Below are 17,500 nucleotides of genomic sequence, written 5' to 3'. Positions count from 1 at the left end.
GTAGCCCTGGTGAGAGAGGATAGTGTTTGGAAACTCCCTGCACTGTTGTTTGCAGATGATATTGTGTTGTTGAGTGAAGACGAAGGGGAGCTGCAAGGCTTGGTGGATGAGATTGGGAGAGTGTATAAGAAACGGAATCTAAAGGTGAATGTAGGGAAGAGTAAAGTGATGGTCTTTGAGAGGGGTGAAGTCAGTGAATGTATAGCGAGGTTGGATGGTGAGGAATTGGAAAATGTGAGTACGTTTAAGTACTTGGGTAGTGTGATGAGTAAGGATGGAGGTTTGGAGGGTGAAGTGCTTGAAAGGGTACAGCAGGGAAAAAAGGTTGCTGGTTCTTTGAAAGCAGTGATAAGAAACAGGGAAGTGAGGATGGAAGTGAAAAAGTTACTACATGACAGTATTGTGATATCAACTCTAACGTATGGAAGTGAAGCTTGGACGATGTTGGAAGGACACAAGTCAAGAGTGAGAGCAGTGGAAATGAGTTATTTAAGAGAAGCCTGTAGAGTCACATGGAGAGACAGGCTGACGAATGAGGATATAAAGGAGCGTTGTGGTGTGGAAGTGGATGTGATAGTAAGCGTTATGAGGAACACACTGAGGTAGTTTGGCCATGTGGAGAGGATGGAGGGTGAAAGACTGACGAAGAGTGTATGTGAGTGAGGTGGAGGGGGGAAGAGGGAGGGGGAGGCCGAGGATGAGATGGAGGGATGGGGTGGAGAGGTATATGAGAGAGGGGGTGTGAGTTGGGAGCAGGGCAGTGAAATGGCGGGGGACAGGGCGAGTTGGAGGAGATTTGTTTGTGGCCACCCCAAACGGGATTGAGGCGTCTGGCAATAGATAGATAGATAGACATTTTTACCAAGTGTTATAAATCTCAGTTGTTGGAAAAATATATCATACAGTTTCCAAAGATAGTAATCTTTCATCTGGCAAATCCTGACATGATTCTGTCTATTATACACTTAATAATAAGAAGAACTGTATGGCCGAAATCGTAAGGGGCCGAGATCAGCCGACCCGAATTATTAAAGGCATGATATTCCTCTTGCTTTGAGAAAACCTCTCAGTTCTGCTACAGTCTATTTTTCCACATATATTTTACCTGCACAGTGGACCACAACACTGTATTTTCCGGAATCATCGGGTAGTTTCAAATGGCGCGGGAGTCAGGTGTGGTGTATACACACCATCAGCGCCACCCTTTGCCCCTGGCGGCGGTCGCACAAACTACGTCACGCTACCCATAAGAAAGCGCCTCCATATGAGCTCAGTGGGTTCATACGGTCTTCGATTGTTTAAGTACCATATTTCCCTCATAGCTTATGTAAGATACAATTTCTTTACACTCATTTACAATTTTTCCTTACAGATGTACATTCATCACCTAAGAAAATGAATGTGATCAATACTCAGGCAGTATAATAATTGCGTGTATACTGTTCCTAAACTGAGATGGACGGAACCTTCTATTTCTATTATATTTTGATAAAGAAATCATTTTTTCTCCAGTATTATATGTAGATAAATCCAAAATATCCTATTTTCAGTAAACTAACACAAAAATTGTATTACAGAGGGTTATTCAAGTTGACCAAACTTTTGCATTTTACATTAAGTTATCTGGCGAGCGGTGGCATCTTTTTCCAGTTTGTGGGGGCTCCTATTGCTTTAACATCCTTTATCTCAAAAGTTTTCGAGTCTATTCTAAATAGAAAAATTATAAAGCATCGTTCCTATCACAACCTTCTTTCTGATTGTCAGTATGGGTTCCGTCAGGGACGCTCCACAGGCGATCTTCTCACCTACCTTTCAGACTCCTGGTCATCCTCCTTTCGGGTCTTTGGTGAAAGCTTTGCCATTGCATTTGACATCTCAAAGGCTTTCGATCGAGTCTGGCATAAATCTTTAATTTCCAAACTGCCCTCATACGGTTTCTATCCTTCTATCTGTGCCTTCATCTCTAGCTTCCTTTCTGGTCGTTCCATTGCCATTGTTGTAGACGGCCATAGTTCTTCTCCTAGATCTATTAACAGTGGTGTTCCTCAGGGCTCTGTCCTATCACAAACTCTCTTCCTTTTATTCATTAATGACCTTCTAAGCTGTACATTTAACCCTATCCTCTCATACACTGATGACTCCAATCTTCACCTTTCCATTCGATTCCCGCAACGTCCATCTCAGCAGTTATTTCAACAAACGAGGGATGAGGCTATGGCACACCTAATGTCTGACTTGGCTCATATTTCTAACTGGGGTAAAAATAATCTGGTTGTTTTTAGTGCATGACTCAGTTTTTGCACCTATCAACCCATCAAAATCTTCCACAGGTATACCAACTAATGTTTAATAATATTCAGCTTAATCCTGCATCATCCTTGAACATGCTTGGGGTTTCATTTACTCGGGACTTATCTTGGAAAGATCATATTACATCTCTTGTAAAATCTGCTTCCAAGAGATTAGATGTGCTAAGCCAATTCCGTTCCTTTTTACCCCTGCACAATTGTTGACTCTATACAGGGGTTTTATCCGCCCCTGCGTGGAGTACAACTCTTATGTGTGGGGTGGCTCCCCACATACAGCTCTTCTCAATAGGGTGGAGTCAAAGGCTTTTTGCCTCATTAACTCTCCTCCTCTTACTGACTCCCTCCAACCTCTGTCTCTTCGCTGCACTGTTGCATCTTTATCTCTTTTCTATCGCTACTGCAATGGTCACTGCTCCTCTGAACTGTCTGCATGCATTCCTCCACCTCTACGACGGGCGAGTAGCACCCGTCTAGCAGGAAACTCTCATCCCTTTTCTGTCCAGCTCTCTAATGCAAGAGTTAACCGTTACTCTCAGTCCTTCATTTATGCAACAGGTCAGCTCTGGAACTGTCTCCATCTGTCTGTATTTCCTGCTTCCTATGATCTCCAGTCTTTCAAACGCAGTGTGTCCAGACATCTCGAAATGATCGGATCTTGAATTTGGCTCTCTCTTGTATTTTGTTTTCTCTTGGAAGGAACAGTTTTGAGGGCTCGTTGCCTTTGGTTCCTTCTTCCTCACATAAAAAAAAACACACACACACCACAATCATCATCACCATCTTTATCACTATCATCACCACCACAACCATTATCGTCATCATCACTATTATCATCACCACCACAATTATCATCATCAACAACTCTATCACCACCACCACCCCAATCATCATCATCATCGTCACCTACACCACCAAACCTCATCATCAGCATTATCACTATAGTCTGTCTCAGGAAAGACGAGGCTAGAATATTCTCTATTTTACTCCAAAGTCACCGTCAAAGGCCGAACGCACCTGACTTAATGACCTGTGGGAATATAGGCTGGTCAGGGACAAGGCCTGAGGGCAAGAGGCACACACACACACTCACACAAACACACACACACACACACACACACACACACACACACACACACACACACAGGGATTCAATCGAGGCGGACGTGCGACATCGGCGCTCCGTACCAAACCAACATGGCCAGTGGCATTACCTAAATTAGTATCTTTGTATGAGTCAAGCTCTGTATCAGGTTAGACTAAATGATTTTTCAATATTAAAAGGAAAAAAAAAAAAAGTTTAAACAAGACTTGTTCAAACAGGAAAAAGAACCAAGACGAAAGAATACGCTGAGTCATCTGAGATTTGTTTAGACTACAACAACACGGGGATTGTAAGTACATGCTCTGCACTTTTAGTATTGCAAAATGGATACATACTTTAGTAAAGCAAATTTGGAAAAGAAAAGGGATAAAGGTAAAAGCAAAATGATGATTTCTACCAAGAACTGGTTGAAGTGGAGACTCACAATAGACTGGTTGAACGTGTAAACAAACTAGAAATGGCTTTCAAAAATGAAATTGATGAAATAAAGAAGCCGATGCACTTGTAAAAGGAAGAAATAGAAAAACTAGGAAGGGAGGCCAATAAGAAAGACACAACCATCAATGAACTAACAGTGGAATTGAGTACACTTAGGAAGAAAATGAGTGAAATGGCAAGTACAGTAGTCAATCACAAGAGTGTTATGGAAGAGTTCAAAAATGACACAGAGACAATTAGGCAAGTAAGCAGTCTTATAGACCAGAGCAGTGATATTGAGAAGATAACACAGGTGAATGAAGCTGTGCAAAGCTACAAAAATGATGTGGAAACCACGTATGCTGAAATGGTGAAAGTAAAGAAAGACTTAGAAACAATGGTGGAGGAAAAAAAGCATTAAAAAGGAGGTGAAAAGAATAATCCAAAACAATCCAAAGTAAGCAGAGACTCAGTAGATATAAACAAATCTATAGTAATGACTGGTATACAAGAGGAAGAAGTAAAAAACAAGATCACAAGAGACAAAAAGGAGATGGCAAATGTAATGAGCTTACTGAAAGAAGTATCAGAGAAAATCTGTAGTAAAGACATAGAGGAACATAAAAGGTTAGGGAAATATGAGAAAAGCAAGACAAGACCTCTAAAGGTGACTTTCCAGAGTGTAAACACTGTGAAAGAGATACTAAAAAAAATGCAAAGAATCTTATGGAAAAAGAGGAGTTCAAAAATGTATGGATGAAAAGATGCCTAACACAAGAGGAACTGGAATTACTGAAAGAGAAAAGGGAGGAAGCAAAAACAAAAAATGAGGGAAGATCAGAAGAGGAGAAGAAGAAATTTTTTTACAAAGTAATAGGATTGCAGGTACAAAAGTGGTACACAAACAGGATGGAATAAAAAGGAGGAAGGTTGTAGAACCATGTCATGACAAGTATATAAACAAGATGATAAAGTTGATGTACTCAAATGTGGATGGAATGGTATCTAAATTACTAGAGATGAATGATTATGTCAGAGAAAATGAACCACAAATAATATGCCTAACTGAAACAAAATTAACACCAAGGATATCCAATGACATACTAAACTTAGAGGAATACAATATATGGAGAAGAGACAGAAATTTAAAAAAAGGAGGAGGAATTATAATATTAACTAAGAAAAATCTAAGTCAATGAAATAAAACTAGATATACCATCACAAGTAGAACTGATTGCAGTAGAGATCAACACATCTGAAGGTAAAGTAATTGTAGTCAATTTGTACATGCCACCCAGATCAAACACATGGGATAGAGATGAATATGAGGACCTGGCAGAGAGTACAATTCAGAGTTTAAGATGATTACTACATAAAAAGGAAGAGAAATCAGAAAGAATTATACTAACTGGGGATTTCCATACAAATATAAATTGGAATACTCCAGATATAATTAGCCAAGAAAGCTGTTGGGACCAAAAGCTCCTGGATCTCGTACAAGAGTTTTTCTTAACGCAACATGTGAGGGAAACCACCAGAAAAAGAGGACTAGATGTACCTTCAGTGCTAGATCTAATATTTACTAGGCAAGAAAATGATATTGACAGTTTAATATATCACCCTCCACTCGGCAAAAGCGATCATGCAGTACTAAATTATAACTTCAGGATAGCATATGACATAGTAAACACCAATGACAGTTACAAAAAGAACCTAAACTATAAAAAGGGAAATTATCAAGACCTTAAGAAGTATTTCTTAGAAGTTGATTGGGAAAATGAGCTTAGAGGACAAGATTTAAATGCCGTATATAAAAAATTCTGTGAATTTTATGAAATAGGAGTCCAGATGTACATCCCACAGCACAAAGAAGCAGATAAGAAAATACAGAAATGGTTCAATACAGAATGTAAAAAATCAAAAGAAAGAAGAGATTTGTTGTGGAATAGATACAGACGACATAATAGTGAAAGGGCGTATAATAATTACAAACAGGCAAGAAACGATTATACAAGAATAAGGAGGAAAGCCCAAAAACAGTTTGAGGAGGATATAATAAATAAAAGTAGTGATCAACCAAAGCTGTTTTACAGCTATATCAGAAGCAAAACCAAAGTAAAAGATATAATACAATCCATTACGGACGAGGGAATCATTTATACACAAGAGAAAGATATTTGTGAAGCACTAAATAAAAATTTCCAATTAGTTTTTACAGAAGAAGAAATTTTTGAGAGGGACTATGTGGAACATGCATGTCCACACATACTACCAGATATACAAATAGCAGAAAAAGTAATACAGGAGGAGTTAAGTAGATTAGACAGAGGAAAAGCAAGTGGTCCTGATGAAATTTCATGTTGAGTACTACGAGAATGTGCAAAGGAGTTAAGTAAACCATTATTTTTAATTTTCAAGAAATCCTTGAGTCAAGGTAAACAACCTGATATTTGGAAAAAAGCAAATATTGTCCCCTTATTCAAGAAAGGAAATAGACAAAATCCACTCAACTACTGACCAGTATCACTGACCAGTGTTGTAAGCAAGGTATTAGAAAAGCTTATAAGAAAAGCTTGGGTAAATCATCTAGAAGAACACAGTATAATAACAGAAAGACAGTTTGGTTTCAGAAAAGGAAAATCATGTGTTACTAATCTGTTGAGCTACTATGACAGAGTAACAAACACAATACAGGAAAGGGAAGGATGGATGGACAGTATCTATTTAGATTTCAAGAAAGCTTTTGACACAGTATCACACCAAAGACTTTTATGGAAACTGTACCATCAAGGAGGAATTCGAGGCAAACTGTTTTGTTGGATGCATGACTTTCTCATAAAAAGAGAAATGAGAACAGTACTAAGAGGATACTACTCATCATGGAAAGAAGTGACTAGTGGAGTTCCACAGGGTTCAGTGCTGGCACCAATCATGTTTTTAGTGTATATAAATGATATAAACAGTAACACTGGAAATGAGAGTTATCTGAATATGTTTGCAGATGATGCAAAAATACAAAGGAGAATTACTAACACAGACTCTTCTAAAGAGCTACAAGAAGAATTAAATAAACTTCATGAATGGAGTAGTACATGGCAAATGGAATTCAATGCAGACAAGTGTCATGTAATCAAGTTTGGTAAAAGTGGAAAAAGACCTGATTGAGATTATAAGTTAGGAAATAAAACCTTATACACATCAGAAAGAGAGAAAGACCTAGGTGTAATTATCAATAACAGACTATCTCCAGCTGACCACATCAGCAAGAAGGTACAGAACATGTATACACTGCTTGCAAATATGAGAATAGCATTCACATACATAAATGAAGACATGCTAAGAAAGATAATAACATCATTCATTAGACCAACCCTGGAATATGCATCAGTAGTCTGGAGTCCTCATCTCAAAAAGCACATGGACAAGATTGAAAAAGTTCAAAGGGCCGCTACAAGATGGATACCAAGCTTAAGGGACCTAAGCTATGAAGAGAGACTAAATAAACTGAATCTACCAACACTACAGGAGAGAAGGAAAAGAGGTCAGATGATAATGCTATATAAGTGCATATCAGGGAAGGAGAAAATAGACATAAATGATTACTTAACATAAGAGAAGCATCAGCAAGAGGACACTGCAAAAAACTGCATAAGAAGAGAGGTGATAAAGACGTAAGGAAATTCAGTTTCCCAAATAGAGCAATTGATCAATGGAATGCACTACCGAATGAAATAGTGTGTGCTAAAACAATTCACAAATTTAAGGATATGTACGATAAATATGGTTTAAGACACGGGACAGTACGAGCTTGACTCATTCCTGTAAAGATACAATTAGGTAAGAACAATTAGGTAAGGTAAGAACACACACACAAACACAGAGCCAATGAATGAATGGGTATAAGTGACCAGCTATTCTCACAGTTCAATATGAACTGTGGTTCCTGTTTTTGGATGCAACTTTTTTTTTTTTTTTTTTGAGTTACAAAGCGCTAGAAATAAATGAAAAATATTGGACCAGTTATTCATTCTATATTTAAATTTAATAGCATATTATTCCTTTTATTTTACTTTTTTTTTTTTTTTTTGAGCTTGATTCGCCTGTCATCAAGAATTTGTAAGTTGGCATCTCAGGTCACAGCACCTCCTGACTGACTCCTGGGAGATGACAAGACAGAGTTGTCTGCAGTTTTCCCCTTGCTTCAATCAGAGCTGGATATCCATATTCGCATTTCATCAACGGACTTACCCTCTCTCTCTCTCTCTCTATCTCTCTAAACCCCTGCTTCCCTCCTTTCTTCTCTCCCTCCTCTCTCCCCCATCTACCATCTCTCTCTCTCTCTCTCTCTCTCTCTCTCTCTAAACATCTGCTTCCGTCTTTTCTTGTCTCCCACCTCCCTCCCCCATCTACCCCCCCCTCTCTCTCTCTCTCTCTCTCTCTCTCTCTCTCTCGTGTGTGTGTGTGTGTGTGTGTGTGTGTGTGTGTGTGTGCAATCATTATCATGACTAATGGTATGCTTTGTATTGGAAAGTAAAGATGAGGAGAAATATGTGGAATCTCTGGCGAAAATTGTGGCAGAAGGGTGTCGACATGTATGAAGGTGAACGTTAATTGGCCCATAGGGAATTAATGACAGTTCCACATGCTGATGTCTCGAGGGGACTTCTTGTAGTTGTTCTCTATAAATATATTCCAATGTTTTATTTATTTTATAATACTTATATCACAGTTAAGTTATACTTTGCATTGACATTATTATTCACTACTACAGAACCTTGAAAGAGAGAGAGAGGGGGGTGGGGGGCTGGTCATTCCCAGGGGACAAGTGGTCACTCCTCACCTCTCTCTCTCTCTCTAACATGCAGACCCAAACTTAAAAGGAGTTGTCCAGCATAGGCCAACCAGCCTGTTGTCTGATTATTATTGGAATTCTTTTTTCTTACTTCAGCTTTCACTTGAGCCCGTATAAGTTCTATTGGATTTAATTCGCAGTGGTAGGGCGTAAGTCGTAAAACCTTACGTCCTTGGTCTTTTGCGATAGTGTCTATTTCATACTCTTGCCTGTCTTTGTTTCTTTCCACCAGATCTAGCAGCTCTAACTTGGAGTGTTGTGGGTTGTGTTGAATGTTGTTCTCCCTCAGCAATATCACGTCGTTCCATCAGAATTTTTCCTCCTTTATCTGATTTCTTGAAAGTATATCCATTCTTTCTCAGGAGTCTGTGAAGGCTTGCTCTTGATCCCTTAAAATTAATCTTCTCCGTTACCTTCGCTAAAATTTGATCCAAATTCGGAACTTCACCTCTCTCATAAAATGATGCGACAATTCTGCGAAGACATGCAATATCAAACGCGTCCATGCTGGAGATATCCACCACTGGAGATATCCAGAATCCCGAGGGGACCTCTTAATCCTTCACACGGTCACTCGTGTTCCGATTTTGGCAAAGGCTTTGTAAAATTCTCTCCCTCATGTTTCCTGAGAAAGACTATAGCATCATCACCAAGACACTTATCATCATCACCTTCATCATCAACAGTATCGCCATCATCATCATCACCACCACAACAATCATCATCATCATCATCACTAGCACCACCACCACCACAATCATCATCATCATCATCATCAATCTATTCCTTATAACTATAGACGATTTTGTTCAGTGGGAGTGAGCTAAAACAACCTGAGAGTGTTAATACTGATGTCATTAACCCTTTTATGGTCAGGAAAAGTCTTGTATTCTTCCTCAGTTAATGCCAGACGATTTTATTCAGCTGAGATTGGGTCATAGGAGCCTCAGATATATATATATATATATGTATATATATATATATATATATATATATATATATATATATATATATATATATATATATATATATATATATATATATATATATATATATATATATATATATATATATATATATATATATATATATATATATATATATATATATATATATATATATATATAATAGTAAAGTATGTATGAAAATGTATATATACTTTAGGGATGTGAAAATGTCTGGAAGCGAGAGTTGTGGTACAGAAAACATGATATTCCTCTTAGCGGGACACATACACACACACACACGCACACACACACATAGGCAGAAGTAATATAACTTTTATGAGTAAAGTTTTGACCTAAATTTTCCACACTATATTTCGTGGGTTTTCCGTCTCGCTATATATTAATAAAATTAAATTAAATCATATATTTTTATACGGGGCAAAAGGTGAAAATTTGAGACCTTCAATACTTGCATTAGTGGAAGTATATGGAGAGAATGGAGAATGAGAGACTGACTAGGAGAATGTATGTGAAGAAGGTGAAGGAGAGATGGGAAGTTTTAGACTGAGGATGAGGTGGTGGAAAAAGGGGATGGGGAAGAGCGAGGATGAGGTGCAAGTATGGGGAGGAGACGGTATGTGAGTGAGGGTGGTGTGAGTTGGAAAGAGGGGGGAGGTGGTGACCAAGGATGAGGTGGAGAGATAGGATGGAGAGGCATCTATGTGTATGTGGTTTGAGTTCGAGGGAGAGGGAAGTGGAGATCAAGGATGAGAGGGACGGTTGGGGTGGAGACGTATATGAGAGTGGAGGGTAAGAGATGGAGAGGGAGTGACGGAGTGGAGAGGTTTGGGGATGAGGTTAGTATGAGCTGGAGAGTGGGAGAGGGAGACCGAGGATGAGAGGGAGACGTATATGAGAAAGAGCGGAGTGAGTTGGAGGGAGGGCAGCCTGATGGTTTAGAGCAGATGAACATGGAGATGCTTGGTTTGTGGCCAGCCCTTCATTTCTTAACCCGTCACGTCCCGAGGTTTTCCTTACCTCCGACATCCCCCAGTCCCGAACCTTTTTGGAAAATTTTTTTTGGGCTAAAACTTCCGCTTTGGTTGAGAAACGAAGGAAAATCACCAAGAAAGGGCTTACCGTGGTCTATAAGTGGTCGGAACAGGTGAGGTCCCCCGCGCCAGGTATCGTATTCTATCATTGACGTGTCAGGCGCTCACGTTTTCTATGGTAGGGAATACTGGGAGAAACAACACACAACACCTCTATATTTATTGAATTTGAACTAATAAACAATAACAGTAGCAATATAATGGATTTCAGACACATATATATGAAAAATAAGCATTGTACCATCGCGCGAGCATAGCGAGTTAGGTCCGAGTCGTAACATGCTATATGCTAAGTTTCTTGTATCAGTCAACATATCATTTTTTCTACTTGTATACTTCTGTTTCAATGACATTTTACCAATTTCTACTGTTTGTAAATGTTTTCAGATGTTTTCATTCATTATGATGACATGCAGCATAAGTTTAGCGCACATCGGCTTACTAAGCGCACTCGCTATGACTCGTATTTCAACATACCCAATTGTTTTATCACTTTCCTATTATTTTACCCTTTACATAGAACCTTTCCTCCACCACTGTAAATGTTTTCAATTATTTACATTCATTACGAGGGCATTTAGCAATATGCTAGCGCATATTCACGTAGCAAACACAATCTCAAACACTCGAGTTTCATCTTCTACTTTATTTATTCACTGCAATTATACTTTCCCACTTACATTACACACGTTTACAACCCTATACTGCACTGTACATACTTACTGGCATTATTTATTCTAGTGAGCATCAGAATATCGCATGAAAATACCCTCGCAATGAATGTTTCGACCAACATAATATTCAAACACTTATATACTAATTCTTCACATATATTACACACTTTCCTACTTGTTGACTTCTATTTTCATTATTACGGGCCTTATTCATTCAACTGAGCATCAGGATATCGCATCTCTATACACACGCTATGAATATTTTGACTTAGAATATATTTCAGTACTTACAATAATTTGAACTTATATTATACCCGTTAGCATTTCCAATAATAATAATTACATATTTACGGGCCTTATTTATTGCACTGAGCGACAGAATATCGCATTATAAAACCCTCGCTATGTATGTTTCCACTTACAGCATATTTATACACTTACATACAATTTTTGCACTTATGTTATACCTGTATGCACTTTATACTAATATTTGCAGATCAGCATGACTGATAATTTCACTGAGCGTCTGTTTGTCGCATTCACTTCATAGTTTCAGCATCCTATCACATTCACACCATATCAGAATTGCATCAATGTGTGATATTCGCTGAAACATGGGTGAATACAGAGACCCACGTCACACTCGACGCACTCATAGCAGGTGTCCTTCCTCTGTGTGGTGTCTCACCCGGGAATTGCTACACACGTGACACCTGCGTTGGGGCCTTGGTCTGTTTGGCTGGGGAGGGATAGGAGTGGTGAAATGGTGGCCAGATATTCTCAGGGGAGTTTGGGCAATAGGGGCAGTGCGGGTGCGAAGTTGGGGCCTTTCAACAGCATAACGTGCAAACATCTCTCTTGTGAGCTCCCTCACAAACCCTTCAAAGGTTTCCTGAACTCCTGTTTTCATGGCGTGAAGGTGGTGGCAATTCAGAGCAGTGATGTCTAGCAAGTGAAAGAACAGTTTCTTATACCACTTCATCGTGGTCCTGGCACACTCTACCGTCGATATCATGGAGTCTGACTGGTCCACCTGGTGCATGTTTATGTTATAGTCCATGACACATTCAGGTTTCCAAATGTGACGTCTGTTCTCGCTCCGGTAATCAACGGAATCAGTACGGTGCATCAAGGGACGGTGAACCGTTGACAAGAGGCTTACTTCTCTATTATGGTTCCACACAGTTGCAAGGATGTTGTTGGCTTTGAAGAAGACAACCTCATTCCTGGCAAGTTTCCGCCCTACCTTGGCCATGTGACGCTGGTTCACCTTCACAGTTCCACAGACTCCCGTTTCATGCGTGTGAAGATAACGAGCGAGAAGAGGGCTAGTGTACCAGTTGTCCAGTTAGAGGACGTGACCACGATGAAAGTAGTCTTCTATCATTGTCTTTACCACTGCTCCCAACAGTCCAATACTCCGATCTTCTATCATGTCTGTCTGTGCACCGATGTACAAGACTATGTCTTGCATGTATCCAGTCCTACAGTCGCACATAACAAAGATCTTGAACCCAAAACGATGCCTTTTGCTGGGTATGTACTGCCTAAATGAAATATTACCTCTCCACAACACGAGACTCTCGTCTATGACGAGGTCTGTATAGGGATAAAATGACGAACAAAAGATTTGCCTCAGGTGATCAAAGACCAACCTAATTCGCCTCATCTTATCTGTGTCGTTCGCATTTGCAGGATCATGAGCATCATAGAAATGGAGGCGACTTAGAATTTGTTGAAACCGATTACGGCTCATCACTTGCCCAAATATTGGTTTAAACATAACAGGGTCCCTTGTCCAGTAAGCCGGAATTCTGTTCTTTCGTATAATACCCATCAAAAAGACCAGGGCAAAAAATAGGAACATTTCTGAAAGGGAGACAGGGTAATCATATATGATAGAATGCCTACTCCTTGTTCCCAATCTTCCACCCTCAAGGCGCTGGGTGCTTGCAAGAAGGTTGGTTTGGTAAACAATCTGCTCCACGAATGCCTCACTAAAAAACAGGTGGAAAAAATCCAACCTGGTGGAATTACGGTGAATTCCAGGAGCAATGCAGCCAGAGCGCCCCTGCTCAGTGAAGTGGTGAATGAGGGGAGAAAAATCACTCCCATCCTCCCATTTCCATCCCACAAATCCCTCATCCCCATCATCCCCATCACCGCCCTCATCTGGGTGGGGAGATCCTGGTGAGGGAGGTTGGGGAGAAGGAGTGCAGAGGGCTTCCCCACTGTCACTTCTCTTCCCTCTGCCTTTACCCTTTCCCTTTCCCTTACCCTTACAGCCTTGAGGAACATTAGGGGGCTGTGGGGATGAAGTAGGGGAATATTGGGGAGCATAAGATGTGCTGGGGAGTGGTTCCTCCCCACCTTCCCCCTCCATGACAAAACCACGTGATTTTTCACGCACCCTAGCTCGACCACATGTTAGGGGATATTGGGGAGCATAAGACGTGCCTGGGAGTGGTTCCTCCCCACCTTCTCCCTCCATCACAACCCCACGTGATACAGAATGCACCCGCACTCGCCCACGTGATACACTCTCTCACCTCACACTACCTAGGGAGAGCAATGACTCACTCACATCACTCTCACTTTCCATACTCCTCCCTGCACTTTCCCTTTCACTCCCCACTCCCTCCACGGCACTTCCTAACTCCCCAAACAAAATACTAGGCCCATAACTGCTCATCTGACGTGGTGTGCGCTCTGGGACACGAAGTTATTACCTCACATCCATACCATGTGGCAGCACGTCCCACGACTCCGTCCTTGTCCTTGTCCTCGTCCTCGTCATCGAAATCTGGTTCCACATCACGTTGGGGCTGGGCATAGGATGTTGCATGTGGTTTCTTGGCCATCTGCCCCTCTCTAGCAGCACGGTAAGTCACGTACTGCCGCTTCCTGGGGGACAGGACTTCTTCATCACTGCTGGTGGTTTCCTCCTCCTCTGGCTGCACATAATCTTTATCCACAACCTCGTCGTCCAGTGGGGAATCACTGTTGCCTGTAAAGGCGTCCAGGGCGGCTTGAATTTCGCCCTCTGAGAGACCTCTCTTAGCCATGTCTGAGCAGGACCGTTGCTACCAGGTGAGTGGACGAGTGACAGGTTAGCGCAGGTTGCGCGGGGTCGCCGAGTGTCCCTGCCTGGTGGCAGGTAGGGGAAGGTCATGCGAGGATACATACTGCAAATCAAGCGCGAAATTTGAAAATTGTTGAAATTATGCACTTTGCAATTGCACGACGTACCGGTACGTCGCCGGGACTGGCAAAATGCAAATCGTTGCAACGTACCCATACGTCGACGGGACGGGGTTTCTTGGCTGGCTGCCTGGCTACACACAAACAGACACATTGTTGCTGCCTCCAGACAGTTTTATTCAGCTTGAGAAGGGTTGATTATAGGCTTTATTAGCCCCTTCAGTGACGGGCTTAAATATAGGCTTTATTAGCCCCTTCAGTGATGGGCTTAAATATAGGCTTTATTAGCCCCTTCAGTGACGGGCTTAAATATAGGCTTTATTACCCCGTTCAGTGACGGGCTTAAATATAGGCTTTATTACCCCCTTCAGTGACGGGCTTAAATATAGGTTTTATTACCCCCTTCAGTGACGGGCTTATACAGAGGCTTTATTACCCCCTTCAGTGACGGGCTTATACAGAGGCTTTATTACCCCCTTCAGTGACGGGCTTATACAGAGGCTTTATTACCCCCTTCAGTATAGACGTTCTGGCCGCTGGTAATACGGTCATAGGCAGCTAACAACACATACCATACAGTACATACAGAATACATACATACAATACATAAATACATACATACATGGAATACATATACATGCAATACATACATACATATAATACATTTATACAGTACAGACGTGTATACAGTACATACATATTTACAAAAGATACGCACATACATACATACGATACATACATATATACAATTCATACATACATACATACATACAATACATACATACAGAAATACATCAACAAGAATATAATACAGTAAATAAATACAATAAATACATCAACGCAGTGAAGCACTACAACTCACAGGTCTATATTCCCGTCGTTTAAGCTCCCTAGCACCTCTTCCTTAGCAATTTGTTTTGGGATACAACTGCTTAATAACAGTTTGTATATCATTTATGATGGAAATAACGGTATCGGAATGATTTACTTGACACAGATGAGGAGAGTAAGCAGTAATAAGCAAAATAAATCGCCTAGGAAGAGATGTTAGGGAGCTTCTATAACCAACTAGTTAACGCACCTCAGGCTCCTATGACTCACTCTTAGCTTAGTATAATCATCTGTGGCCAGGTGGAGGAGAATCCCAGAGTTGACCCGATCATGACTGTGTTAATGACGACTGAGAATAATGATGTCTCTACAAAAATATTAGCAATAAAAAAAAATAATAATAATAATAACAATAATAACAAAATAAAAGACGTAAATTCATGGTAGGAAAAATAAAAGAGAAAAAAGGGGATGTTAACAGGTTCTGAAAAATAGACAAGAGAAAAAGTATATTGAATATGCTTCATGCTGTGAGAGAATCAGCTGGTTGTGACCAGAGAGAGAGAGAGAGAGAGAGAGAGAGAGAGAGAGAGACAGACAGACAGACAGACAGACAGACAGGCACACAGACAGAGGGAAAGACAGAGAGATTGAGAAAGGTGGGGAGAGGGAGAGGGGGGTTATTAGTGTTCCATAGACACAGGCCACACAGACATTATTGTTCCAGTACTAAAAAAAGAATGACTTGATATGAGAGAGAGAGAGAGAGAGAGAGAGAGAGAGAGAGAGAGAGAGAGAGAGAATATTAATGTTACATAGGCACAGGCCACACAGACATTATTGTTCCAGTACTGATAACAGAATGACGATATGAGAGAGAGAGAGAGAGAGAGAGAGAGAGAGAGAGAGAGAGAGAGAGAGAGAGAGAGAGTCCATAAATCCTTAAATAAACTTTTCCAGATGTTTGAAGGAGGAGGAGGAGGAGGAGGAGAAGGAAGAAGAAGAAGAAGAAGAAGAAAAAGAAGAAGAAAAAGAAGAGGAGGAGGAGGAGGAGGAGGGAGAGGAAGAGGAAGAAGAGAAGAAGGAGGAAGAAGAACAAGAGGAGGAGGAATAATACAGAAAAGAGGGAAAGAGATAGAGATGAAAGGAAGGGATGGAAGGAGCAATGAGAAAGCAGAAAGGGAAAGAAAGAGAAGACATTGAGTGAGAGAGGAAGTAGAGAAGAAAGAGATGGAGTAGTAGATGAGTAGGATCCCTAGGCTAGTCTACCGCAGTCCAGACTACTTCCCCTGGTGGCACTACATAATAAAAAAATCCTTCAGTCACTTCATGGGGTTTGAAGCTGTGCCAGGCTGTGACTCCAACCGGGGCGTTCTAACCACTGTACCCCTAGACGCCTTCACCTTCAACTCTCTTTCTCTCTCTCTCTCTTTCTCTCTCTCTCTCTCTCTCTCTCTCTCTCTCTCTCTCTCTCTCTCTCTCTCTCTCAACGACTTACTTCCATCCATATACTCCTCAATGTTCCTCTTCCACTTTTCTCTCTTGTTCTTGTTATTGTTATTATTGTTGTTATTGTTGTTGTTGTTATTGTTGTTTATTGCAGCAGATGTCACCGTTTCAATAGCAACGTCACTTTCCCCTCATCACCATTATATTCAACACTTTCATCGTCATAATCACTGTCTTGCATATCACCCTCTCCTTAAGCCTTCTGGAATACATGTCAGGAGCATCTTAGTCACTTTCCTTCACTTTCCTTCACTTTCATTGAGTTTACTTCACTTTCCTTCACTTTCCCTCCCTTCTCTTCACTTTCCTTCACTTTCATTCATTTTCGTTCAATTCCCTTCACTTTCATTCCCTTCCCTTCACTTTCTTCACTTTCATTCACTTTCATTTACTTTTATTCACTTCCTTTCACTTTCCTTAACTTTCATTCACTTTCATTCACTTCCCTTCACTTCCCTTCACTTTCATTCACTTCCCTTCACTTTCATTCACTTTCACTTCCCTTCATTTTCCTTCACTTTCCTTCACTTTCTTTCACTTTCATTC

The sequence above is a fragment of the Coenobita brevimanus genome, chromosome 90 (genome assembly GCF_032717465.1).
Source record: "Coenobita brevimanus isolate Jiangsu-jjx chromosome 90, ASM3271746v2, whole genome shotgun sequence".
Lineage (NCBI taxonomy): Eukaryota > Metazoa > Arthropoda > Malacostraca > Decapoda > Coenobitidae > Coenobita > Coenobita brevimanus.
This window is presented reverse-complemented; position numbering follows the sequence as displayed.